This window comes from Bubalus kerabau, chromosome 6 (assembly GCF_029407905.1).
Source record: "Bubalus kerabau isolate K-KA32 ecotype Philippines breed swamp buffalo chromosome 6, PCC_UOA_SB_1v2, whole genome shotgun sequence".
Classification (NCBI taxonomy): Eukaryota; Metazoa; Chordata; class Mammalia; order Artiodactyla; family Bovidae; genus Bubalus; species Bubalus kerabau.
In genome coordinates, this window is record NC_073629.1 from 22,170,531 (window position 1) to 22,197,715 (window position 27,185).

The 27,185-nt window shown below is 45.6% G+C and overlaps 6 non-coding genes across 6 annotated transcripts; 3 read left to right on the plus strand and 3 right to left on the minus strand.

The window, feature by feature from the left end:
• Positions 1–384: 384 nt before the first annotated feature.
• Positions 385–455, plus strand: TRNAG-CCC (transfer RNA glycine (anticodon CCC)). The gene has a single exon. It is a non-coding gene; the product is annotated as a tRNA-Gly (tRNA).
• A 2,250-nt stretch (positions 456–2,705) lies between these two features.
• TRNAE-UUC (transfer RNA glutamic acid (anticodon UUC)) lies at positions 2,706–2,777 on the minus strand. The gene has a single exon. It is a non-coding gene; the product is annotated as a tRNA-Glu (tRNA).
• Positions 2,778–9,074: 6,297 nt separating this feature from the next.
• Positions 9,075–9,146, minus strand: TRNAH-GUG (transfer RNA histidin (anticodon GUG)). Its single transcript has one exon. It is a non-coding gene; the product is annotated as a tRNA-His (tRNA).
• Positions 9,147–9,819: 673 nt separating this feature from the next.
• Positions 9,820–9,893, plus strand: TRNAN-GUU (transfer RNA asparagine (anticodon GUU)). The gene has a single exon. It is a non-coding gene; the product is annotated as a tRNA-Asn (tRNA).
• Positions 9,894–18,011: 8,118 nt separating this feature from the next.
• TRNAH-GUG (transfer RNA histidin (anticodon GUG)) lies at positions 18,012–18,083 on the minus strand. The gene has a single exon. It is a non-coding gene; the product is annotated as a tRNA-His (tRNA).
• Positions 18,084–18,890: 807 nt separating this feature from the next.
• TRNAN-GUU (transfer RNA asparagine (anticodon GUU)) lies at positions 18,891–18,964 on the plus strand. Its single transcript has one exon. It is a non-coding gene; the product is annotated as a tRNA-Asn (tRNA).
• The last annotated feature ends 8,221 nt before the right edge of the window (positions 18,965–27,185 follow it).

Sequence of the window (27,185 nt, forward strand, 5' to 3'; positions counted from 1 at the left end):
TAGCAAGTTGAATAATTTTCTCAGACCCTCTAAGGTAAGAATCTGAGGCTGAGGGTCATAAACAAGGGATCTGGATGGATTTCCGATGTATCTTCTGCAGGGGTCTGTGGTATGGTCATAAAAGAGTCTTTCTCAGAGTTGTGGTGTGAGCTGATAACGCCGATATTTTTATATTTTCACTTGAATGTTCCCACTTTACGCTGTTGCATGATTGTAGCCCTTCTTGGCAAGCCTTTGCTCCGAGTGCCTGTCAGTCTGTGAACTCTGTCTTCCAAACACAGCGGTGTAAGCCTCTTTCGGAATCTCTTTTGTTTGCCCGCAGAGGGTGTCGCAGTCGCTTTGGAGATTCTTTCCGGAGAGCCGTCAGGACGTCCAACGAGCGGGGCATTGGTGGTTCAGTGGTAGAATTCTCGCCTCCCACGCGGGAGACCCGGGTTCGATTCCCGGCCAATGCATCGTGCTCATGCTACTTTTTCATCCCAGACTTTTCACTGCTTGGTTTTGCCTGCTCCACGCGCCAAGTCCAGTTATGTCGTGGTTCTACCCACAAGGAGTAAGAAAAGGGACTATAATCCGAAGGCAGCCCTGAGCAGAAGATAACTTAAGGAGTCGTGGGAACTGGGAGTGTACGGAGCCCCAGGGCTGTGACGGAGCAGCATTTGGCGTGCCTCCCAGTCACCACCTCGCTGGCCAGTTTCTACCTTTCTACCTGCAAGTGTCCTCTGATAAATAAAAGAACAGTCTCTATGCTACAGAATTGCCAAGGATGTATGTGTAAGAATATTCTTCTGCACATCATTATTCATAAGGAAATAGCAGAACCCATTCATTACTCAACATGTAAGGTTTAAATGTACATCAGTATATTCCGACAATGAAAATGCAATTGTTACAAACGAGACAATCCTGATAATTCAGATAGTGTTACTGATTCAAAAAAAAAAAAAAAAAAAAAAAAAAGAGGGGTCACCATTGTTGAGCATTCGTTACACTCTTGCATACATTTCCTTACTTGAAGCTCAGAACTACCGGAAAAAAGCAATCTGTGGCGGAGGTGAGAGGTCCCGAGGCACTCGAAGACCACCAAGAATAGAAAACGAAGACGGGAGGAGGGGGTAGGAGACGGGGGAAGGTGTAGGAGGAGGAAGCAGGGGAGGAGGCGGACTCAGCCGGGTGAGATTTCTACAGCCCCTGGATAGCCCTGGTGAAGAGAGGGCGCTCTGGCTCCAGAAGCCTCTCTGCGACCACAGGCTTCAGTGCTGCTGCTCTCCTGGAAGATACCCTCCTTTCCTCTGGTCTCAGTCAAGACAGTGGAGAGCTCATCGTCCTAGATGATTTCTTGTCTGCCCGAAGCCCTCGGAGGGAAGGACGCGCCGACGGAAGCGTTGCCCCGAAGGGGTCCATTGCGCAGTATCCCGGCTTGTGCAGGATGCTTTCCCGGGTGCCTCTTCTGGATCCCGGAGGACATTCCTGCTCTTTCTTGAGGAGCAGTGGGAGAGGCCCCAGCTTGGCCGGCTCCCTGGGCCGCGGGAGACCCAGGGTCCTGAGCTAGGCCCCTCGATGGGCAGAGTCCAGAGAACCCGCAAGGGAACGGGTTGCCACCTGGGTCCGCACGTTCTCTCTCCTCCCGTTGCAGGAAAAGAGAGATCCCACTCCCTCCGCAGGCACCGGAGAGGCGGCTAGGTGATATCTGGGGGGTGGGCGGCCGACGGGCAAGGGGCGCGTGGAGGGAGCGCTGACTCTCCGCAGGAACACGGCTGGGGTGGAAGAGGAGAAGGGAGACGGACTAGCCGGGTGGGAAGTTGGCTAGGCCGGGCCAGGGATACGGCGCGCCGGCCCCGGGAGCCTCCTGGCGGAGGCAGGCCTCGGACCTCCGCATTCCCGGAAGGGGTGCCTCCGTCTGACCTGGCTCCAAAGGGACTGTGGAGCGCGAGGCTTCCGAGCGAGGCTCTCACTCTTTCCCGGCACCCGGGCCGCGCGGCCTTTCCCCGGCAGATGCCCGCCTGGCCAGCCTGCAGGGACCGCCCGGACCAGTGCGGAGCCCCGCAGGTGGAGGCTGGGCGCGCGCACCCACACGCGCGTGGCCGGCTGCAGGCTGCAGGAGAAGGCACGTCTGGCACTTGTGGACAGACAGGAGGCGTGCCTCAAGACGCAGGACACATCCAGACGAAACAGGAAAGCCGGCAGATGGGGATGCAGACCCTATTTCCAAGCAGTGGCGCGCTGGCTGGGGGTGCACCTCCCGCTCTGGATCTGGGGAGCGGAGCACAGCGAGGCACCACGGAAGAGATGTCGCCTGTCATGAACCACGGGATACCGGCGGAGAGCACGAACACGGTTCGCAGTAGCGGAGAACCCGGCATCTGCAGGTCCCGAGCGCAGTAGACGAGGCTCATCCTGGGAAAAACTACCTCCGTAACCACAGTCTCTCCGGTGCCCGGTTAAGTGTGAGCCCACAGCCCGCGGGCACAGTGCAGCCTCCCATCCCTCCACCGACACTCACGGTCAACACCCTGCCCTCCCCGCGGCCCTCGCTGTCCTTCCAGACCGCGCTCCGCAAAGCTGTTCCAGGAACGGCGCCGACTGCCCACTCCGCCAGACCCCTCGACCCGGCAGCGTCTCATCTACCTACTACACTGGTCAGAATCGGCGACTGTAGTTTTCCTCGACACGGTGATCAGGGGATGAAACGCTGCACAAAAGGTTTCCCTGACCGGGAATCGAACCCGGGCCGCGGCGGTGAAAGCGCCGAATCCTAGCCACTAGACCACCAGGGATTTACAGTCCGGGTACTCTTCTTCTTGCCTCTGACGAGAATCACCGTTTCCCTTTCTCCCCCGGGGAGGTCTTGCGCCTTCTCTAAAGTCTTGAGCCTTCGCCGTCACTGCCAGAAATCCTCTCCTAAGGCCATCCTTTGCCTTCTTCCCCCAGAAAAGGCACCTGCAGGTGAGGCACCCAGCACCCTCGAGTCCCGCCTGGTCCCCAAGTCGGGAGCAAGTTGCCTCATTCCGGCCGCACCTCAGAACTGGACTGGTGACCCGCCTTAGCGAGGTGCCCGGGAGTGAATAGAGCAGAAGGTCGCTGGGGACCGGGGAGCTGGAGCGGAGGCCAGGGGCCCGGAGGAGGCGGGACGCGTTGTGCCCGGGGTGAGAAGGGACCGCTCACGGACACCCCGCATCTCTACCGTCCAGAAGGACTCGGGCGGATGCAGCAACCAAGAGGGCTTGAATGGAAAGTTCTCGGGAGTCTGGCTCCAAGACTGCGAACTGGATTCTGGATCCAAAGTCGAGCAATCCCCGAATGGGCTTTCTCGGTTAACCCACACCTCAGTGTTCCCCAGTTCGGCGTGGAGAAAAACTTCTGTCTCCTGAGCCATCCCTGAGTTGCCAAAAGTCTGGCTCAAGGATGAGTGAGTAGAGGCATGAGAACATGCAGAGACAAAGAGCAGCAGTCGGGTAGGAGGCCTGCTACCAATTTTCACGATGAATGAGTCATATAGCAGCATCACAGGACCTGTAGTTTCTCCCTTTAGGACATCGATGGATAACAATGTTTGACGCGTATTCCGAGGTTGTTTTCACAGAACCCAGATGGAAACTGCTGACCACAAGCACGTGGACCCGTTAGCGGTTAGAGGGTCAGAACGATGATGTTGATTCCAGAAACTTCACCTTGTTACCTCACCATCAACCAGTCAGAAGACTGTAGGGAGCTGATCAGACACCCTGGGACCCTCTCCTCCACACTGTCTTTATTTACACTTGCCTGAAAGCCATCCTATGATTTGGGATCTTTTGAGCATCAGCTGCCAGTTCTCCTGCAGTAAAAGGGGTACTTTCCTTTGCCACCACGTGGTGTCAGTTGCTTGGCTCTTCCGTGCAATGGGCTGGAGGACCCGAGTGCCATTTGAAAACAGATCTTCCCGGCTATAAGGGTTCCCCGATGGCTCAGTGGGTAAAGAATTTGCCTGCGATGTAGAAGACACAGGAGCCATGGTTTTGGTTCCTGGGTCAGGGAGTCTGCCTGGAGAAAGAGGTGGCAACCCACTCCAGTGTTCTTGCTGGGAAAAATCCCAGAGGATGAGTTCCCCCTACAACCTGCTGCACCTACAGTTTTCACACCTCAGTCCATGCCAACTCCATCCTTCTCTATACACAGGTCAAAAATCTTGGAGTTCTCTCTGCCGCCACAGTTTTCCTCAGATCTCACATCCAGTTACTCAGGAATTGGTGTTTTCTCGACTCTCAGGTGTATGGATATTGATCTACACCAGGGTTTCTCAACTTCTCCAGTGTTGATATTTTGGACGGGATCATTCTCCACGGGATGGGACTCTGCCTGAGGACCGAAGCATGGTTAATGATCCCCCCTCCTCACCCTTCCTCCAACTAAATGCCAGGGAGAAACTCTCCATCCCCCTTCCCCCAGTCTTAAAAAGTAAAAGATGTTTCCACACAGGGCCTAGTGTCATAGAGCGGGCAGGGAGTGAGGGTGGGAGCCCAAGCGCTCATGATAGAGAACTTTAGTGATGTGCCCAGTCTCTCCTGTTCCTGGCCTCCGAAGTTGGGCAGATGACTCTCCTGGTCAGGGTGCAGCGGTGGTTTCAACTCGGCCCCCTGCTCATCTAGACATTAGGATGGAAGATTTTCATCTCAAGATCGCGTGGTTTTTCCTGCCATGAAGCCTTTTCTTTGTCTCCATCCTTGAAATCAACCTCTTTTGAGCCTGCCCATTAGGGGCTGCCAGGAATAAGTCTGGGTCTTCTCAGTGAGGCTCCTCTCACCCCTTCCAGAATTTCACCTGTCTCTGAGTACAGCCTGTAGAGAAACTTTACCGGCTACATTATTTGGGCTTCCCTGAGGAGGAAGTGCATGTGAAGAATAGGGTTTGAGTGGGGTGTCCAATACATGAGGCCACACCTCCAGCCACACTGGCAAACAGCCTTCTCCTCTCCCAGGCGGCCCCACCCACTGGGAGTTCCATACTGGGTCAGCCTGAGCTCCTGAAACACCCAAGCCAGGAGGGACACCTAGGGGAAACCAGATGTCCACTTCAGTCCTGTCCCCAAGGAACCCCAAAAGGGTCCTGACTGAGAAACAAGGCAGTGAATCCTCTCTTATTAGGTAGGCGGAAGAGAGATCAAAGAGAAAATGAAGAAAATCTTATGAAGTTTCAGCATCTAGAGTTACCAATGAAGGTGGATTATCCCCCTGGCTGGTGAAGGGGAATGGAGTCCCCTTGTCCAGTCTGCCCAAATAGACAAAGCAGACAAGGATGGCCTGGCTACCAGTGAGTAGGGAATCCCCAGTCTTCCCATCTGCTAGTACTCGAGCTGCCCTAGGCATGATTTCCATACATTTCCAGGATGCAGTTAACTGAATTCTTTTTATTTTCCCAACTGCTCTTATTTGACTGAAAGGATTGAGCAGGTGTGGAGCACTACAGCAAGGAAAGCAAGTATTATTGAGAGTGTCTCATTTCTCTCCCACCCACCCCTTTAAAATTCATTGCACTTTCCCAAGTAGGGTCCCCAGGTTGGGCCCATTTTACTTTTAATGCACAGCTGGTAGAATCTAAGAAGAGTCTATGAGGTTCATGGACGACTATTTGAAGTATGGTACTCATTTTTATTGAAACGTGCATTCCAAAAAGAAATGAACGAATCAATCTCACCCGAGCCTTATCTAGAAAAATAAAAGGGAAAGAAGAATTACATATAAATGTATGCAAAATGTCATAAGATGGCCTTAAGCATCTCTATTTCCACTAAAGTCCTTCTTTCCTGGATATGATCAACAGTGGCTTCTCTTTCCCCCAAATCTGACATCCAGGGCCAGACCCTAAGATCGGTTTCCAGGCTCCAGCCTATTATCCCTTCTCTCTATCTCCTGTTCTCCCTCATCTTCTTTTATGCGCACAAAACAAAACAAGAGCTCTCGCCTAACTTTCAGTTTTCAACATCACACCCAATGATCAACTTTGCAAATTAGGTACCCTCCATTGGAGTCTCTTTCCCTAGAAAGAAGAGGAAATGTTAAATAGCACAAAGTTTTGTACTTTCCACAGTTAGAAATTACCGAAGAAAACTTTCTCTTGATCAAAGGTCTGAAAAGTGAGCTAACTTCCTGCTGTCTGCTCACCCCTCCTTCACCACCAGCACCCCTCAACTTGCATCTGGAAATGCAAACTGCTTTGGCACTTGCACATCTTTCTTGCAAGTTCTCCAGCCCTGTGGGCATCTGGGCATTTGTCTCCCCAGAGGCCACAGTAGAGGAGATTTGCCACAAAGGGGCAGCCCGTACCTGTGAGGAAGGGCTGGTGTCCCACAGCAAAAGGAGAGGCGGAAGCAATGCCTGGGTGACGGTTGCATGAATCATTACATGTGCAAAATGTATCATTCGGTGTGGGAATGAACAGAACAGGAAAACTTGCTCTACCTGACTATAAGAGTTACTATGACCTCCTATAGATCAGCAATGTGCAAGTGGTATCAGGGTACACAAATAGAAAACCGACTGATTTGAGAGATTTGAAACCCATAGCTCAATAATGTGAATGAGTTTTCAGGAATAGCAGTTCAATAGGGAGAGGAAATAGGTTTGATATTGGGGATGGGGCAGCTTTATTTCTATCTCACAGACAAGAATCAGTCTGAGTTACATTGTAAACCAAGACATAAAAGTTAATGGTAGAAGGCATTTTGAGGATACTTTGTGATTTGGTCATAGGCGAAGATTTACTAAGCAGGACACAAATAATGTATTAAAATAAAATCAAGAAAAATGATAAATTAGACTTCAACAATGTTAACCATATCTTGTCGGTCAAAGATGCTATTAAAGTGGAAAAGCAAGCTACAAAGAGGGAGAAAATATTAACAAAAGATAGCTTACAATCCTGCCTCCCCGTGATTATAATATATAATGACCTCCTCCCGTCCAATAATATTCTTTACCAGCTGAGCCACAAGGGAAGCCCAAGAATACTGGACTGGATATTATCCCTTCCCAGGGTATCTTCCAAATCTAGGAATCGAACCAGGGTCTCCTACATCACAGGCAGATTCTTAGTATCAGGAAAGTCCTATCTTCAAGGAACATACAACCAACTTTTTCCAGATGGGTGAAAGATAATGAACAGGTACGTCAGAAAAGATGATGTGCAGTCCTATTTTTAAGGAACATACAACCAACTTTTTTCAGATGGATGAAAGATATGAACAGGTACATCAGAAAAGATGATGTGCACATGAGCAACAAAGCATACAAGGAGCAGTCAGTGTTTTTAGCTGTTAGAGAAATGGATATCAGAACCACACTGAGATACCACTAATCTTGGTAGCATGGCTAAAATTATAAGGAGGGCAAACACAAACAGTCTTGCAAAAATGTGGAATAACTACAACTCTCATTCATAGTGTTGGGGGTAATATAAAATGGTACAACTGCTTTGGGGAAAGCTTTGGTAGTTTTCATAAGGATACTCTTTGGTACCATCAATTCTTCACCTAGTTTGTTTGTTTGTTTGTTTCCCTAAGGGAAATGAGAACCTATGTCCACAACATCTCTTGTGGAGAGAATGCTCAAAGCAGCTTCATTCACAATAGTCAATACTGGAAACAGCTCAAATGCTGTCTATAGAGTGAATGGTAACACAGACCGTGCTGTGTTACTGCCATGGCATATATCTTAACAATGAAAGAGAAATGACATCTGCTTTACACAACAATGGATAAAGTCAGAGATATTATACAGATAAAGAGGTGTAGAAAAGCGTATTTCCACTATGGTTGCATTTCCATGACATTTTAGAAGAGGCAAACATACAAATGAAAGGAGCCTGGACAGTGATGATCAACAAACAAATCAGAGGCCAATGACAATGATTTTAATGATTCCTCATTGCTGATTGAATTGTCACTAAATTCAGGCAAAGGGGACAATGATAGTATGATGAGGAGTTTCCTTGTTGGCCCAGTCTGATAGATGAAACTGTTGAGGCACTGTCAAAGTCCAAATACAGCAGAAGTAAAAACACGGGGTCACCGAAACAACAATTAGTAATGGTTGACGGTGCCCGAAAAGATGGTTCAGGAAAAGGGAGTGTTCCAACAAATTATGGAAGGAGGCTCAAAGGTGTACTGTTACAAAGCAGCTTTACAGTGAGGAGGCAATGACTGTTTATTCTTCACTGTGATTGGTTATATCAGAGTTTTCCTTGTGATGGGGATATGGTGAAAAGTGGTTACCTCCTATCATTTTTTGTGAACAGTTTTGTTTTGTTTATGGTTTACAGAGGCATAAACAAGAATGGCTCAAGGTAAGTTTCACTCATTTTGCAAAATAAGGGAGCTTTTACATGCACAACTAAACAGTTTCCTTTACTAGGGGAATCTTCAAGTCTGATCTCCATTTGTGATTGACCCAAACTCCCCGCTTTGGGTCCTGCTCTCCGTATAAGGTTCCTGTCTGTCGCCAGCAAAGCTGTGGTCAGGCGGAAGAATCACATGTTCGCTGTTTCCACTAGTTGGTTGTCAGAGCAGAGGGTGCTGTCGTCACCGTTCTTCATCACTTATAAGCGGTGATTGTTAAGTTCCTCCAGTAGTCCCGGCCTGATGGATACCGTTTGTCTAGTGAGTGGCTGCCGACAGGCATTTAAGATCCTTGAGAGTGTAAAACGAAGGGCACTAGAGAGGTTAGTACGAGGACTAGGAAGGGAACAATGGCCAAGGACTGAAAAAGTCCTCGGAGCAGAGATTCCCAGGAGTCCAGAAGAAACTGGCAAAACAAGTCTAGGGAGCAGGAGTCGCCTATCTGATACAAGTTTTATCGGGTCTTTGTCCTGCCCATCTTGAGTAACAAAGAAACTGGGCTTTCCACCAATTACAGCACAGGCGACTCCTTGCTGGGCTTCCCTCTGTCACAGCAGCACAGAAGGAGAAACCACCGCCTTCAGTTTCCTTCAGCTCACACCAGGGATGAGAACGTTGAGACGAGTACTCCGTGGGGTTACAATTGTGCAAGTTTCCAGCCGAAGTAAAAAGGAGGCAGCCGTCAGTGAGTGACGGATGAGAGTGCCGTGACTCGGATTCGAACCGAGGTTGCTGCGGCCACAACGCAGAGTACTAACCACTATACGATCACGGCGCGCCACGGCTCCTGCCGCCGTCGCAGCCTTTGCTCTTATAAGGCGGACGTAAATTCCTTCCAGTCACTGAGCTGTTGCTGGACGACAACAGGTATTCGTAGACTTTCTTTCATCTGCGCTCTGTTATCCAGTCCCCTCCTCTCAATTTTGATACATGGTGACTAAATCAAAACAGAAACCAAATCTTGCCTCCCCAAACAGGCACGTGCCTCTGCACAGACCTCCTGGGAAGCCTCTTTATCCTGGTCCCCACCTCGCCGGCTTCTTTCCCGGCTCGTCGCGTTTGTCCCTTCGGACCGACCCCCGGCACCCCTGGTTCCCGCTCCCGCCCCACCGACCGCGGACCAGCGGAGGGAGGGCAGCGCCAGCGAAGCAATCGGAGAGCCGTCACAGGGCCCACCGGGGGTTCAGCTTCCCTCAGGCCACCTCGGCTCAGGCCCGGGGCGTCTCGGGGGCGCTGCATCTGCGGCGGGTGTGGAGCCAGGCGCTGGCTTCGGAATCGCCCGACTCCCGGCTTCCCCACGAGAATCAGCGCGCTGCGTCGAAGTCAGTTCTCCGGCTGTCCGAGGGTTTGAGCCGGTGTCGTTGTGCACGGAAAGGCGTGTGGCTCCGCCTGGCGTGGAAGGGCTACGTTTCTTCTCTATGGGGTTGAGAGAAATGTGCCACTCGTCAGTCTCTGTGGCGCAATCGGTTAGCGCGTTCGGCTGTTAACCGAAAGGTTGGTGGTTCGAGCCCACCCAGGGACGCCTTCCGCTTACACCTTTCTAGGAAGTGAAAGCTTTTTGGTTCTTTCTTTTCTGCCCATCCTCTACTGTAAAGGCGGGAAAGGGCCCCTTCACTCCTACCCTCTTGGCTTTTCTTTCCTGTCCACCTCACAGGGACATAAGGCGGGATCAGAAGGCCATCACCGAGCTGGATAGAAGAACTCATCTGGAAAATAGGTCCCCTGGAAATTCCTGAGATGTCATAGTTCCTTTCTGAATTGCTTTTAACGAGGGAGTTACTACTGTCTTTTTTTTTTTTTTTTTTTTTTTTGCGCGTACTGTTAACACTATTTATTTAACACTTTCCATCTGCTTTCATGGTTACAAATAATGCTGTAGTCATCCTTGTACATACATCGTTGGCCCCTTGTACAAGGTCTTCTGTAGCGACAAGTCCTGGAAGGGCAATTGCTCTATCACACGGTGTTTACAATGCATAGTGTGATCAATGCCAAGAAATAGAGGTAAACAATAGAATTGGAAAGACCAGAGATCTCTTCAAGAAAATTAGAGATACCAAGGGAACATTTCATGCAAAGATGCGCACAATAAAGGAGAGAAATGGTATGGACCTAACAGAAGCAGAAGATATTAAGAAGACGTGGCAAGAATACACAGAAGAACTGTACAAAAAAGATCTTCATGACCCAGATAACCACAATGGTGTGATCACTCACCTAGACCAGACATCTTGGAATGCGAAGTCAAGTGGACCTTAGGAAGCATCACTATAAACAAAGCTAGCAGTGATGGAATTCCAGTTGAACTATTTCAAATCCTAAAAGATGATGCTGTGAAAGTGCTACACTCTATATGCTAGCAAATTTGGAAAACTCAGCAGTGGCCACAGGACTGGAAAAGCTCTGTTTTCATTCCAATCCCAAAGAAAGGCAATGCCAAAGAATGTTCAAACTACTGCACAATTGCACTCATCTCACATGCTAGCAAAGTAATGTTCAAAATTCTCCACACCAAGCTTCAACAGTACATGAACTGTGAACTCCCAGATGTGCAAGCTGGATTTAGAAAAGGCAGATGAACCAGAGATAAAATTGCCAACATCCGTTGGATCATCGAAAAAGCAAGAGAGTTCCAGAAAAGCATCTACTTGTGCTTTATTTACTACACCAAAACCTTTGAATGTGTGACCCACAACAAACTGGAAAATTCTACAAGAGATGGGAATACCAGACCACCTGACCTGCCTCCTGAGAAATCTGTATGCAGGTCAAGAAGCAACAGTTAGAATGGGACATGGAGCAATGGACTGGTTCCAAATTGGGAAAGCAGTATGTCAAGGCTGTATATTGTCACCCAGGTTATTTAACTTATATGCAGAGTACATCATGTGAAATTCTGGGCTGAATGAAACACAAGCTGGAATCAAGGTTACTGGGAGAAATATCAGTAACCTCAGATATGCAGATGACACCACCCTTATGGCAGAAATCAAAGAAAACCTAAAGAATCTCTTGATGAAAGTGAAAGAAGAGAGTGAAAATGTTGGCTTAAAACTCAACATTCAGAAAACTAAGATCATGGAATCTGGTCCAATCAATTCATGGCAGATAGATAGGGAAACAATAAGAAACTTTGTTTTTGGGGGGCTCCTAAATCACTGCAGATGGTGACTGCAGCCGTGAAATTAAAAGTCGCTTGCTCCTTGGAAGAAAAGTTATGACCAACCTAGATGGCATATTAAAAAACAGAGACATTACTTTGCCAACAAAAGTCCATTTAGTCAAAGCTATGGTTTTTCCAGTAGTCATGTGTGGATGTGAGAGTTGGACTATAAAGAAAGCTGAATGCCGAAGAATTGATGCTTTCGAACTGTGGTGTTGGAGAAGACTCTTTGAGAGTCCCTTGGACTGCAAGGAGATCCAACCAATCAATCAGTCCTCAATATTCATTGGAAGGACTGATGCTGAAAGTGAAGCTCCAATACTTTGGCCACCTGATGGGAAGAACTGACTCATTTGAAAGGACCCTGATGCTGGGAAAGACTGAAGGTGGGAGGAGAAGGGGATGATAGAGGATGTGATGGTTGGATGGCATCACCAACTCGATGGACATGAGTTTGAGTAAGCTCCAGGAACTGGCGATGGACAGGGAAGCCTGTTGAGCTGCAGTCCATGCGGTCTCAATGAGTCGGACTGAAGCAACTGATCTGAGCGACTGAACTGACCTGACAGTGTTTACATGGCTCATATACAATCCCATTTCTACTCCTTGGTTGGCTTATTAGCTATCTAGTCTTTCTTTTCTTATATAAGTGACTGCTTGAAGCTTTACAGCAGACATCTGTAACTTATCACAATCTGCCTTCAAGTTCACATCTTCAGATTTCTTCGCTGCAGACCCTTCTGCTATTGTCATCATGCATTTTACTTGTCATAAACCCCACAATCCTTCATGATTAGAAAAATTAGCCCCACGTTTCTAAAGAGACTGAAATAATAAGAAAAAGCTTATGTATTTTCCCACACAGGCACCTTTTCTGTTGTCCTTGGTGCCTTTGTGTATATCCAGATTTCCATCTGAGGTCAGTGGACGCCTTTAACATTTCTTACTATGTGTGTCTGTTGGTGATGAATTCTTTTAGCATTTGTAGGTTGGTCTTAGATGTCATTTTTCACTTTCATTTCTGAAAGACATTTCTTGGGGAGGAGGCATGAACTCTAGGTTGACTGCTGCCCTCCAGTCCTTTAAAGATGTTGCTCCACTGTCTTCTCACTGCTTCTGATGAGAAATCTAACATAATCTTTATTTTCATTTTCTGTTTGTACTGTCTTTTCCTGCTCACTTCTTTGGAAATGTTTTTCTTCTTCAATGGAGTTGAGCAGTTTAATTCTGATGTGGCTCCCTGTGGTTTGTTTAATGTTTCTTGTGCTCATAATGTTCATTTGGCTCTTTGGAAATTTTTCTGTGAATGTTTCTCAAAAAATTATTTCTTCCCTTCTGGTCTTTTCAGAAACTCCAAATTACTCATATATTAGACCTTTTAAACATACCCTATCCCTCAGACATGCTATGTTCATTAAAAAACATTTTTTGTGTATGTGTATGGTTTCATTTTGGATATGGTCAATTCTTCATGGCTTTGTGTTCCCTAATCTTCCCCCACCCCCACCCCATACACCAGCAATGTCTAATCTGCTATTAATTGCATCTGGTGAATTATATAATACTAGATGTTATCATTTCTATGTTTAAAGTTTGCTTCTGGCCATTTGTATATGTTCTACATTTCTACTTAACTCTTGGGTCATATGCAACACAGTCGTGATAGCTATCTTTCTGCTAATTATAACATCATGTCAGTTGTGGTTCAGTTTCAATGGATTGATCAGTCTCCTCCTTAACACATCACATTTTCCTGCCTCTTTGCATTCTTGGCATTCTTTGACAGACATTGTCAGTTTCTCTTCTTAGACACTAGCTCTTTTGGCATTCCTATAAGTCATCTTGAGTTTTGTTCTGGGGTACAATTAAGTGACTTGTAAACAGACCCCTTTGGATCTTGCTTTTATCATTTTTTAGGTAGGTTATTCTCAGGGTGATTATTCCCACTACTGAAATGAGAGTTTGTTGAATGTTCTTCCCAATGGCCCATGAATTATGAGTAGTGCAGTCTGGCTGTGGGGGGAGTACCATTGCCTGTCTTGTGTGAGCACTAGGCATTGTACCATGATTTTTAAAAAGGTTTCTTTCCTTGGCCTCAGGCAGCTTCTTCACAAGCATTCTCTGACCACTATTCTAATGAGTATTTGAGGCAGACCCTTTCATAGCTCTGGATCTTTGATCCACTTAACACCGGATCTTTGTTCTGTGGACTCTAGCTTCCTTGCTGTCCAACTAACACTCGGATTCACCTTCACCATCCAAGGATTTGGCCTCAGATCCCCTCCTCGTGGTGGGCAGCCTGGACACTCTCTGAAAGCAGTACGCTGGGTCAGCGGCAGGGCTCATCTTGTTTCTCATGTCTCACGGGTTGCTGTCCTTTGCTGTCTGGTTTACAGTGTCTGGAAAACTGGTTATGTCATGTCTTTTATCTTTTTCATCTTGAGGGTGGTGTTTGGGGTGTGGGTGAGATTTCAGAGAAGGTGGGTGACTCTGATAAAGTCTGGCAAAGAAGCCTTTTCTTTGTGTCCATCCTTGAAATCAACCTGTTTGAGCCTGCCCACCAAGGGCAGCCAGATGCCGGGTCTGTTCAATGAGGGTCCTATCACTCCCATCTGGAATTTCAGGTCTCTTTGAGTTCAGCCTGCAGAGAAGCTTTAGGCTACTCTATTTGGGCTGCCCTAGGCTTCCCTGAGGAGGAGGTGCACAGGGATGAGTAGAGTTTAAATATGGTGTCCAACATGTGAGGCCACACCTCCAGCCCCCTGCTTTGCAGCCTCTGGTCTCCCAGCGTCCCGCCCATTGGCAGTTCATACTGGGTCAGCCTGAGCTCCTGAGACACCCAAACCAGGAGGGACACTTAAGGGAAACCAGATGCCCACTTCAGTCCTGTCCCCAGTGGACCCCAAAAGTGTCCTGATTGAGAAAGAAAGGCAGTGAATCTCTCTTTTTGGGTAGGCGGAAGAGAGATCAAAGGGACAGTGAAGAAAAATCCTATGAGGTTTCAGGATCTAGAGTTACCATTGAAGTCCACCACCTCTGAAACTTCCCCCTGGCTAGTGAAGGGGAATGGAGTCCCCTTGTCCAGTCTACCCAAGTAGACAAAGCAGACAAGGATGGCCTGGGTCCCAGTAAATAGGCAATCCCCAGTCTTCCCATTTGGTAGTATTTGAACTTCCCTAGGCACGATTTCCTCTTGATCAAAGGACTAAAAACTGAGCTAACTTCCCGCTGCCTCCTCACCTCCCTTCACCACCTTCAACCTACCAACCCCATCATCTGGAAATGCAGAGTGCTTTGAGACTTGTAGGTCTTTCCTGCAGGTTCTTCAGCCCTGCAGGTAACTGGGAATTTGTTCTCCAAAGAGGGAGCAATAGAGGATCTTTGGCCACAAGGGGGCAGCCAGTACATGTGAGGGAGGGCCTGCGTCCCCAAGGGAAAGCAGAAGAGGAAGTGATGACATATCTTGGCCGGGGTGTTGGTTACATGAGTTATTACATGTTGCAAAATGTATCATTTGGTGTGGAAATGAACAGAACAGGAAAACTTGTTGCTCTACCTAACTAGAAGAGTTACTATGACCCCCTATAGACCAACAAAGTGCAAGTGGCATCAATGTACAGAAATACAAAATAGACTGAGTTGACAGACTTGAAACTGACCCTAGCTCAGTAAGTGAATGAATTTTCAAGAAAAGCAGTTCAATGGGGAAAGGAAATAGGTTCAATATTGGGGACGGGGCAGTTTATTTCCATCTCACAGACAAGGATTGGTCTGAGGTGTATCATAGACCCAGACATAAAAGTTAGAAGGCATTTTGAGGATACTTTGTGATTTGGTGGTAGGCAAAGATTTATTAGGAAAGTTATGACCAAAAGCAGAGACAGTACTTTGCCAACAAAGGTCCGTCTAGTCAAGGCTATGGTTTTTCCAGTGGTGATGTATGGATGTGAAAGTTGGACTGTGAAGAAAGCTGAGCGCCGTAGAATTGATGCTTTTGAACTGTGGTTTTGGAGAAGATTCTTGAGAGTCCCTTGGACTTCAAGAAGATCCACCCAGGCCATTCTGAAGGAGATCAGTCCTGGGTGTTTGTTGGAAGGACTGATGTTGAAGGTGAAACTCCAGTACTTTGGCCACCTCATGCGAAAAGTTGAGTCACTGGAAAAGACTCTGATGCTGGGAGGGATTGGGAGCAGGAGGAGAAGGGGACGACAGAGGATGAGATGGCTGGATGGCATCACCAACTCGATGGACAAGAGTTTGGGTGAACTCCGGGAGTTGGTGATGGACAGGGAGGCCTGGCGTGCTGTGATTCATGGGGTCACAAAGAGTCGGACATGACTGAACTGAACTGAATTGAAAGATTTATTAACCACGACACAAAGAATATAAAATAAAGACAAATGATACATTAGACATCATCAATGTTAACCATGTCATCTCAGCCAAAGATGCCACTGAAGTGGAAAAGCAAGCTACAGACAAGAAAATATTCACAAAACATAGCTTACAACCCCACCTCCCATGATTATGATGTATAATGACCTTCTCCAACCCAGGAATAATTTTTTTAAAACAACAACCAACTTTTTATTTTTTCAGATGGATAAAAGATATGAACAGGTACTTCAGAAGATATGCACATGGCCAACAAAGGATACAAGCAGTGCTCATTATTTGTAGCTGTCAGAGAAAAGGACCTCAAAACCACATTGAGATACCACTACTCTTTTAGTAGCATGGCTAAAATTATAAGGAGAAGAAACTCCAACAGTATTGCAAAGAAATGGAATAACCACAACTCTCATTCATATTGTTGGGGGTAATATAAAATGGTACAACTGCTCTGGAAAAGGCTTTAATGTTTCATGAAGTTGAGTATATACTACTCTTTGGTACCAGCAATTCTTCACCTAGGTTTCTTTTTTTCCAAGAGAAATGAAAATCTATGTCTACAAAATCTCTTGTGAAGAGAATGTTCAAAGCAGCTTCATTCACAATAGCCAATACTGGAAACAGCTCAAATGCTCTCTATTGAGTGAATGGTAAACAGAGTGTGCTGTGTTACTGCCATGGAATATATCTCAACAATGAAAGAGAAATAAAATCTGCTTTACTCAACAATGGATAAAGTCAGAGAGACTATGCAGATAAAGAGGTGTGAAAACAAACAGTATTTGCACTATGATCCCATTTCCATGACATTCTATAAGAGGCAAATATACAAATGAAAGGAGTCTGGACAGTAGTTGTTAACAAATAAATCAGAGGAAAATGACAATGACAATGATTTTAATGATTCCTCATTGCTGATTGAGTAGTCACTAAATCCAGGCAAAGGGGAAAATAACAGTAGGGCTGGGAGTTCCCTTGTTGGACCAGTCTGATAGATGAAAATGTTGAGGCACTGTCAAAGTCCATATACAGCTTAAGTAAAACCACCAGGTCACCAAAGCAGCAATTAGTAAAGGTTGATGGTGCCCAAAAAGACAGTTCAGGAAGAGGGAGTGTTCCAACAAATTAGGGAAGGAGGCTCAGAGGTGTACTGTTATAAAGCAGCTTATACAGTGAGGAGGTAGTGGCTGTTTATTCTTCACCGATGATTGGTTGTATCAATAAAGCAGTCTTCCTCGTGATAGGAACTTGGTGAAAAGTGGTTGCTTTCAATCAATTTGGGTGAAGAGTTTTGTTTTGTTTTTGGTTTTCAGAGGCATAAACAATATAAGTTTCACTCATTTTGCAAAATAAGCTAAGGGAGCTTTTGCTTGCACAGCTAAACAGGTTTCTGTGCTCAGGGAATCTTCAAGTCTGATCTCCATTTGTGATTGACCCAAACTCCCCGCTTTGGGTCCTGCTCTCCGTATAAGGTTCCTGTCTGTTGCCAGCAAAGCTGTGGTCAGGCGGAGGAATCACATGTTCGCTGTTTCCACTAGTTGGTTGTCAGAGCAGAGGGTGCTGTCGTCACCGTTCTTCATCACTTATAAGCGGTGATTGTTAAGTTCCTCCAGTAGTCCCGGCCTGATGGATACCGTTTGTCTAGTGAGTGGCTGCCCACAGGCATTTAAGATCCTTGAGAGTGTAAAACGAAGGGCACTAGAGAGGTTAGTACGAGGACTAGGAAGGGAACAATGGCCAAGGACTGAAAAAGTCCTCGGAGCAGAGATTCCCAGGAGCCCAGAAGAAACCGGCAAAACAAGTCTAGGGAGGAGGAGTCGCCTATCTGATACAAGTTTTATCGGGTCTTTGTCCTGCCCATCTTGAGTAACAAAGAAACTGGGCTTTCCACCATTTACAGCACAGGCGGCTCCTTGCTGGGCTTCCCTCTGTCACAGCAGCACAGAAGGAGAAACCACCGCCTTCAGTTTCCTCCTGCTCAGACCAGGGATGAGAACGTTGAGATGAGTACTCTGTGGGGTTACGATTGTGCAAGTTTCCAGACGAAGTAAAAAGAGAGTAGCCGTCAGGAGTGACGGATGAGAGTGCCGTGACTCGGATTCGAACCGAGGTTGCTGCGGCCACAACGCAGAGTACTAACCACTATACGATCACGGCGCGCCACGGCTCCTGCCGCCATCGCAGCCCTTGCTCTGACAAGGCGGACGTAAATTCCTTCCAGTCACTGAGCTGTTGCTGGACGACAACAGGTATTCGTAGACTTTCTTTCATCTGCGCTCTGTTATCCAGTCCCCTCCTCTCAATTTTGATACATGGTGACTAAATCAAAACAGAAACCAAATCTTGCCTCCCCAAACAGGCACTTGCCTCTGCACAGACCTCCCGGGAAGTCTGTTTATCCTGGTCCCCACCTCGCCGGCTTCTTTCCCGGCTCTTCGCGTTTGTCCTTTCAGACCGATCCCCCGCACCCCTGGTTCCCGCTCCCGCCCCACCGACCGCGGACCAGCGGAGGGAGGGCAGCGCCAGCGAAGCAATCGGAGAGCCGTCACAGGGCCCACCGGGGGTTCAGCTTCCCTCAGGCCACCTCGGCTCAGGCCCGGGGCGTCTCGGGGGCGCTGCATCTGCGGCGAGTGTGGAGCCAGGCGCGGCGGGGACGAACAGCTGCCCTTCTGGCTTCGGAATCGCCCGACTCCCGGCTTCCCCACAAGAACCAGCGCGCTGCGTCGAAGTCAGTTCTCCGGCTGTCCGAGGGTTTGAGAGGGTGTAGCACTCCAGTGTTCCTGCCTGGAGAATCCCAGCGACGGGGGAGCCTGGTGGGCTGCCGTCTATGGGGTCGCACAGAGTCGGACACGACTGAAGCGACTTAGCAGCAGCAGCAGCAGTCCGGGGAAAGCCCTGTGGCTCCGCCTAGCGTGGAAGGGCTGTTTCTTCTCTGCGGCGTTGAGAGAGTTGTGCCATTCGTTAGTCTCTGTGGCGCAATCGGTTAGCGCGTTCGGCTGTTAACCGAAAGGTTGGTGGGTCAAGCCCACCCAGGGACGTCCTCCATTTACGTTTTTAGAACTTAGAGGTTTTCTTGGCTCTTCTCTGCCCATCCCCTACTGTAAAAGCCGAAAAAGCCTCCTCCTCTTGTCTGCTGTGTCTTGTCCACCTGACAGGGACAGTAGGCAGGATCAGAAGACCATCACCGAGCAGTACAGAAGAGCTCACCCGGAAAATAAAGTGAAAGTCGCTCAGTCGTGTCCGACTCTTTGCGACCCCATGGACTGTCCATTGAATTCTCCAGGCCAGAATACTGGAGTGGGTAGCCTTTCCCTTCTCCAGGTAATCTTCCCAACCTAGGAATCGAACCCAGGTCTCCCTCATTGCAGGTGGATTCTTTACCAACTGAGCTATCAGGGAAGCCGCAACGGGAAAATAGGTCCCCTGGAAATTTCTGGGATGTCATGGTTACTTTGTGAATTGCTTTTAACGAGGGAGTTACTACAGTCTTTTTTTCTGCAGGTACTATTAAAATAGAGTATTTATTTAACCCTTTCCATATGCTTTTGAAATTAAGCTGTTTTTATGATTTCATGGTTACAAATAATGCTGTAGTCATCCTTTCACACACATGGTTGGTCCCTTCTATAAGGTCTTCTATAGCGAAGAGTCCTGGAAGAGTAACTGCTCTGTCACATAGTGTTTACACGGTTCGTATACAATTCCATTTCTGCTGACACGTGTTGGAACATGAGAATGTTGCAGTCACTTTAGATGACATCTAAAAGTATTTACAAATAATCGTAAGTGGAATAGCTGAGTACTCTGGTTTCTAGAATTATAAGTGTTAATTCCCGTTGAAAGATATTACCTCTCTAGTACATTTAATATACTTGAACACATAAATTTTAAATTTTATATTTATTGGATGCAGTATTTGCTTATTTGATCAGTACAACCACTAGAGGAAATTAAGGAAGTGCAATTTAATTTGGATTTTCAAGTCAATAGCAACCCAAGACTTGTATAGAGTAGACTATTATGTTATTATTATTTTCTACATTATGAGAAAATGTGAAAGAAAATATATAGTCACTTTTAGACCAAATTATTAAATCATTCTAACTTTTCTGAGTCACCTCAAAAAAAATGACATAAATCTTTCCAATACCATTATATATCAAATATTTAAATTACATAACTTCTTAAATATATTAAGATGCATTTTGTAATCAATTTCATTTCTTTCTTTTTTTTTTTCCAAGTAACCAAGAACATCAATTGACTCTATAGCTAAATCTTTTATTTTCTCATATTAGGAATTCAGCAGCATATTTTTCTTTCAGGAAATACTGCATTTAAATATAGGCATAAAGCTCTTTCTCTAGAAATTCTTAATTTTCTCATTTAAAATTTATATTTAAAGTCATGTAAATGATTATTACTTTCCCTAAACTAATTGGGGCAGTAGCTCCTGTAAATTTTTAGATACCTAATTTGTCCTTTCTCTCTGGAGGAAGAGAAAGTATATCGATTTGTTTCTAAGAAAATCTATTTAAAAGGAGAAAATTCCATCAAAATGAGGGTATTATTTAAAGTGAAAGCAGAGGCAATGATATCTAGCAAAACCACTTGCCAGTGAGGGAAACAAAATGAAATAATTAAGCAACATTATTGTTAATGTTGATGGACCCTCATTGCTGAAACAGAGAAGGCAATGGCAACCCACTGCAATAATCTTGCCTGGAAAATCCCATGGATGGAGGAGCTTGGTAGGCTACAGTCCATGGGGTCGCTAAGAGTCGGACACAACTGAGGGACTTCACTTTCACTTTTCACTTTCATGCATTGCAGAAGGAAATGGCAACCCACTCCAGTGTTCTTGCCTGGAGGATCCCAGGGACGGGGGAGCCTGGTGGGCTGCCATCTATGGGGTTGCAAAGAGTTGGACATGACTGAAGCGACTTAGTAGCAGCAGCAGCAGCATTACTGAAAATCAGACTAATTCTGTGATATACTTATGAGTCTCCAGTGTATGCATCTGTGCATGAAGTCATTGCTTTTCATCTGTTCTTGTTTAGGACTGAACTTGCTACAGTTCTGGAAGTATTCAGTCTTGATTAGCAGAGCCATCACAAGCGCTCATGTTGCTGACTCGTTGCTTTTTTGTAAAGACATAAATGTCTCTTCCTCAGCTTTCTGTTGTCTGATTTCAACAATCCTTAAAGGTCATTTATATGATTTTTTCAGTTATTTAGAAACTTGAGTATACCAATGAAAGAGAGCTACCTATTGCATGCTGAAACATGCATCAGTATTCTTCCTGTACTACTTCTTTTTAAGTGTAGCTATTTATTAATTTTAAGAGTTCCTTATGGGGGGAACCATTGTGTATTAAGATCATCCTTATTTTAGATATTCCCATTTTGAAGTTATTGACCACTATTGATTGGGCTCATATGGTTTTTACTAAATTGTGGAAAGACAAGAGGTGGACACCTTTTCCCTGCTGCAGTGTTATTATTTCATACTAATGAAATGCCAGAATCCTCAGGACAAGCAGCAATTGAAAAAGACTCACAGCCCAGATTAGCTGTCAACTTCTACCTCACAGGGAATTGATCCCTGTCAACCAACACTCAACATGGATTATCCCCAAAAGTTCATTCTTAAAATTACAAGTAGAATCCCACAGTGACGGAAGAAAGTAACGATGCACAAATGAGAGGAAGAAAAAAGACTTGTCCAATAAACACACTTGGTATGTAAAAGCCAAAGAGCTCAATTTTGCTCATGGGGTTCAACAGTAGAACAGAGCAAACATGAGCCACTAGATCCAAGGGTCCAGCTCTGAAGGAGGAGCCCATCGGGGGCAGGACTCTATTGACTCTGGTGATGTGCTAATTTTTATGGAGGTAGGGGGGAAAAAAAGGAATAATAGACAAATTCAAATGCCAGTTCCCCATTTTATAGGAGGGAGGATAGGCACTAGATTATTTTCATCAAGCCCAAATGTAAATAAAAGAGGAAAGGGAGAAAGATAAAACATCCAGGATCAGCGAGATTTTTCTCCTCGGATAAGTTGCTTGGTAGGAAGCTGTCAAAGAAGTCATTCTGGCCAGTCTTCTCTGGACCTCCTTGACTAAGTCATTAGAGAAAGCATATACAGTTATTGGAAGACTCTAAAAATATTGAATGTTTAGTTTTCCAACATAGAATATAGAATACATCTGTGTAATGTCCACAGTGTCCGTCTGCTGTCCCTCTCCTTAGTTGTGTCTGGAGGGCACTGCTCCCTTTATTAGTTAGAATATTGTAGAGAGATATATAGAAAGATCATTGTATTGGCAAGTAAATGAAGACAAGAACATTGAAAGATTAGAAAATAAATTGGAATATGACTCAGTCTCACTTCTGTAGAAAGCAAATTGGCAGGATTTGCCAACATAAGAAGCGTATAAACACTGAAGGTAGCAATTGCACATCTAGTTCTCTAGACTATGGAAATACCTGCAAAAGTGGTCAATGGTATGTGTACAATCATGATGGCTGCAGCAACTTCATAATCCTAAAACCATGAAACCAAGTAATACACAAACTATGGAAGAAATACCCTTATCAAAAATGCAGAGGATAATTATGATGATGATTTCTCTGATAACATAATTGATAGAGCAAATACTAATCACTGGTCTCCTATTAAAAGTGAAAAACTTGAGGCAAATATATTTTAACTTACTGTCCAAGCCTTAAAAGACTGAATACATATTTCACCCCAGCAGGACATGGATTCTTAGGTCTCTTTTCACAGTTCCTCAGTTAAGAACACTCTTACAGAAGGTGTTTTGTGCAAACAGAGCTAGCACTAACCTGGCAGTAGTTGTAAGGTCGATAGGACCCAGAATAGAATACCATGAATGAAATGGAATAAAAACCACTCCCACCATTCTTGGATGGGCTAGAACCTATGGATGGGCTAGAACCTATGGATGGGCTGCAGCCTCCCGGCTAACAGCCTAGTGCATTAATAGTGTGCACCAGAGACCATAGTAGTCACATTTTCTGGACTCCATATGGAGCACCTGCCTGAGTGAATGCCAAGTCACTCAACTGTGTCCAAGTCTTTGTGATGCCATGGTCTGTATCCTTCCAGGCCTCCTCTGGGATTACCCAGGCAAGAATACTGGAGTAGGTTGCCGAATCCTCCTCCAGGGGATCTTCCCAAACCCTTCTCTCCTGCATTAGCAGCTGAATTCTTTCCATGGAGCCACCTGGGAAGCCCTGGAGTAGACACAGACTAACTCCCAGGATTGGTAGGGAGGAGTAGGAAAGAATTTGTGCTTCTACCCCTCCCTCGATCCCTTTCTTGTCCACTCTCTCCTGGGTCTTCTTCCGATCCCTACAACTGAGAAATTCTCATATACAGACATCTGTGAAGAAAGACCCAACTAATCTGTGCTCAGGAAAACAAGCTCTGGGTTGTAAAAATGGTTCTGCCCTTGTGTGGCCTTGGATAAAGTAAATCTTTTATGCCTCACTTATTTCATCTGTAAAATGGGAGCCATAAGAGCATTCTACTTCATTTTGTTGATTTTAGATGTGCCTGGACTTAATTACTACTGGATCAATAATGTTATATGCAGAGAAATCATAGACAAGACAATTTTCATTATCCTTTTCATCTTTTGACAATCACTATCCCTATTTATTTCACCTTAAATTAGTTTTGCATCTTTTAAAAACTCTTGCATTCAATATGTCATTCCTTTTTGTTGCTAAGTAGTAATCCATTGCATAGATATTTTACAGTTTCTTTATCATTCTCCTGATGTTGGATATTTGGATTGTTTTAAGTTTTGGTTGTTGTGAAAAAGCTTCTAGGGGCATTCTTATTATAAAGTGTTTTTGTGGGCATACTCCCCTTCCCCATTTCTCTGGGTTGACTACTTGAGGAAGGGTCTAATGGAACCTAAGAGGAAGGGTAAGTATTTAATTTTACAAGAAACTGCCTAAATATTTCCCCAAATGCTTTTACCAATTTATAGTTACATCAACACATGTATGAGAGCTATGGTTGTTGACAAAAATTCTCTCCTTGACCAAACTCTAGATCAGGCTCCTCTGAACTCTCTTCTCAACTAGAGCCTGAATTTCAGTCTTCAGAATTGGTCTTTGCATTGTCCTATTTGAGCACAAATCTTGCTAAGTCATTTTAAACTGAACACGCCTATCATAATACCTGAGAAGGCTCCTACGCCTCCACCACCACCACACCCCAGCTGATCCCTGATCACTTTGGCTGGCATTCAGCAAGAATCCCTTAGGTTGGCTTAGCATAATCTCCCTGTAACTCCTCATGTTTCCTCTTAGTAATGTTCTGTCCACTAACCCTCACCCTGCTTCTTGGCTATAAATTCCCACTTTTCTTTGCTGTTTTCACAGTTGAGCCTGATCTTTGTCTCTTACCACTAGCCCACATTGCAGGAGTCCCCCTGCTACATATAATACGTATTTATTTGAGTTTCACAAACAATGCATTGAAAAAAAAATGGGCCCAATCTGAGGGTCAAACCTAGCCGCTGAAGTAGCCCTGGGTGTGAGATATTTTCAGTAGTGTGTGGTTGTTTTGTCTAGTTTCCCCCACACCTACAAGTCCTCACTTTAGAACTCTTCAGAAATCACTTTCTTGGCTAAAAGATTTTACAGTACTCTTACCCCAAGTAAGGGCTTCCCTGGTAGCACAGAATCTGCCTGCAATGTGGGAGACTTGAGTTCAATCTCTGGGATCTCTGGGTCAGGAAGAGAAGGAAATGGCAACCCACTCCAGTATTCTTGCCTGGAAAATCCCATGGACAGAGGAGCTTGCCAGGCTACAGTCCATGGGGTGGCAAAGAGTTGGACATGACTGAGCGACTAACACACACACATACACCCCAAGTAAGTGCGTTTAAAAAAATAGACTTAGCATTGAAACATGTATATTACCATATGTAAAATAGATGACCAGTGCAAGTTTGATGCATGAAGAAGGGCACTCAAAGCAGGTGCTCTGGGACAACCCAGAGGGTGGGATGGGGTGGGGAGGGAGTAGGGAGGGGGGTTCAGGATGGGGGGACACATGTACACCCGTGGCTGATTCATGTCAGTGTGTGGCAAAAACCACCACAATATTGTAATTAGCCTCCAATTAAAATAAATAATTAAAAAAAATAGACTTACCTGCTGCATGCTTGGAATCCATTCAAAGCCAAGGGAGAGAAGCTCAAGTGCTACAAGTTCAACTGCTGCCCATTTGAGGAGGAAAAGGGGCTGCTTACTCACTGGCCGCTGGTCCCAGGTTGTCTGCTTTGGCTCCAGTTGCTGACGGGATCCACCATCCACCTTCACCTGCATCAGGAGGACCTGGTCCCTGCGGACACCCACTTCATCTTCAGGGTGCTTTTCAGTTCAGTTCAGTTCCGTCACTCAGTCATGTCCGACTCTTTGAGACCCCATGGACTGCAGCAGGCCAGGCCTCCCTGTCCATCACCAACTCCTTGAGCTTACTCAAACTCATGTCCATTGAGTCAGTGATGCCATCCAACCGTCTCATCCTCTGTCTTTCCCTTCTCCTCCTGCCTTCAATCTTTCCCAGCATCACAGTCTTTTCAGATGAGTCAGTTCTTCGCATCAGGTGGCCAAAGTATTGGAGTTTCAGCTTCAACATCAGTCCTTCCAATGAATATTCAGGACTGATTTCCTTTAGGATGGACCGGTTGGATATCCTTGCAGTCCAAGGGACTCTCAAGAGTCTTCTCCAACACCACAGTTCAAAAGCATCAATTCTTCAGTGTTCAGCTTTCTTTATAGTCCAACTCTCACATCCATACACGCCTACTGGAAAAACCATAGCTTTGACTAGATGGACCTTTATTGGCAAAGTAATGTCTTTGCTTTTTTAATATGCTGTCTAGACTGGTCATAGCTTTTCTTCCAAGGAGTAAGCGTCTTTTAATTTCATGGCTGCAATCCCTGTCTGCAGTGATTTTGGGGCCCAAGAAAATAAAGTCTGTCACTGTTTCCACTGTTTCCCCATCTATTTGCCATGAAGTGATAAGACCAGATGCCATGATCTTAGTCTTCTGAATGTTGAGCTTTAAGCCAACTGTTTCACTCTCCTCTTTCACTTTCATCAAGAGGCTCTTTAGTTCTTTTTCACTTTCTGCCATAAGGGTGGTGTCACCTGCATATCTGAGGTTATTTATATTTCTCCCAGCAATCTTGATTCCGGCTTGTGCTTCATTCAGCCCAGCATTTCTCATGATGTATTCTGCATATAAGTTAAATAAGCAGGGTGACAATATACAGCCTTAATGTACTCCTTTCCCTATTTGGGGGAACAGTCTATTGTTCCATGACCAGTTCTAACTGTTGCTTCCTGACCTGCGTACAGATTTTTCAAGAGGCAGGTCAGGTGGTCTGGTATTCCCATCTCTTTCAGAATTTTCCAGAGTTTGTTGTGGTCCACACAGTCAAAGGCTTTGGTATAGTCAATAAAGCAGAAATAGATGTTTTTCCGGAACTCTCTTGCTTTTTTGATGATCTAACGGGTGTTGGTAATTTGATCTCTTGTTCCTCTGCCTTTTCTAAAACCAGCTTGAACATCTGGAAGTTCACAGTTCATGTGCTATTGAAGTCTGACTTGGAGAATTTTGAGCATTACTTTGCTAGTGTGTGAGATGAGTGCAATTGTGCGGTAGTTTGGTCATTCTTTGGCATTGCCTTTCTTTGGGATTGAAATGAAAACAGAGCTTTTCCAGTCCTGTGGCCACTGCTGAGTTTTCCAAATTTGCTGGCATATCGAGTGCAGCACTTTCACAGCATCATCTTTTAGGATTTAAAATAGCTCAGTTGGAATTCCATCACCTCCACTAGCTTTGTTCATAGTGATGCTTCCTAAGGCCTACTTGACTTCACATTCCAGGATGTCTGGCTCTAGGTTGGTGATCACACCGTGATTATCTGGGTTGTGAAGATTTTTTGTATAGTTCTTCTGTGTATTCTTGCCACCGCTTCTTAATATCTTCTGCTTCTGTTATGTCCACACCCTCTCTGTCCTATATTGAGTCCATCTTTGCATGAAATGTTCCCTTGGTATCTCTAATTTTCTTGAAGAGATCTCTAGTCTTTCCCATTCTATTGTTTCCCTTTTTCTTTGCATTGATCACTGAGGAAGGCTTTCTTATCTCTCCTTGCTGTTCTTTGGAACTCTGCATTCAAATAGGTATATCTTTACTTTTC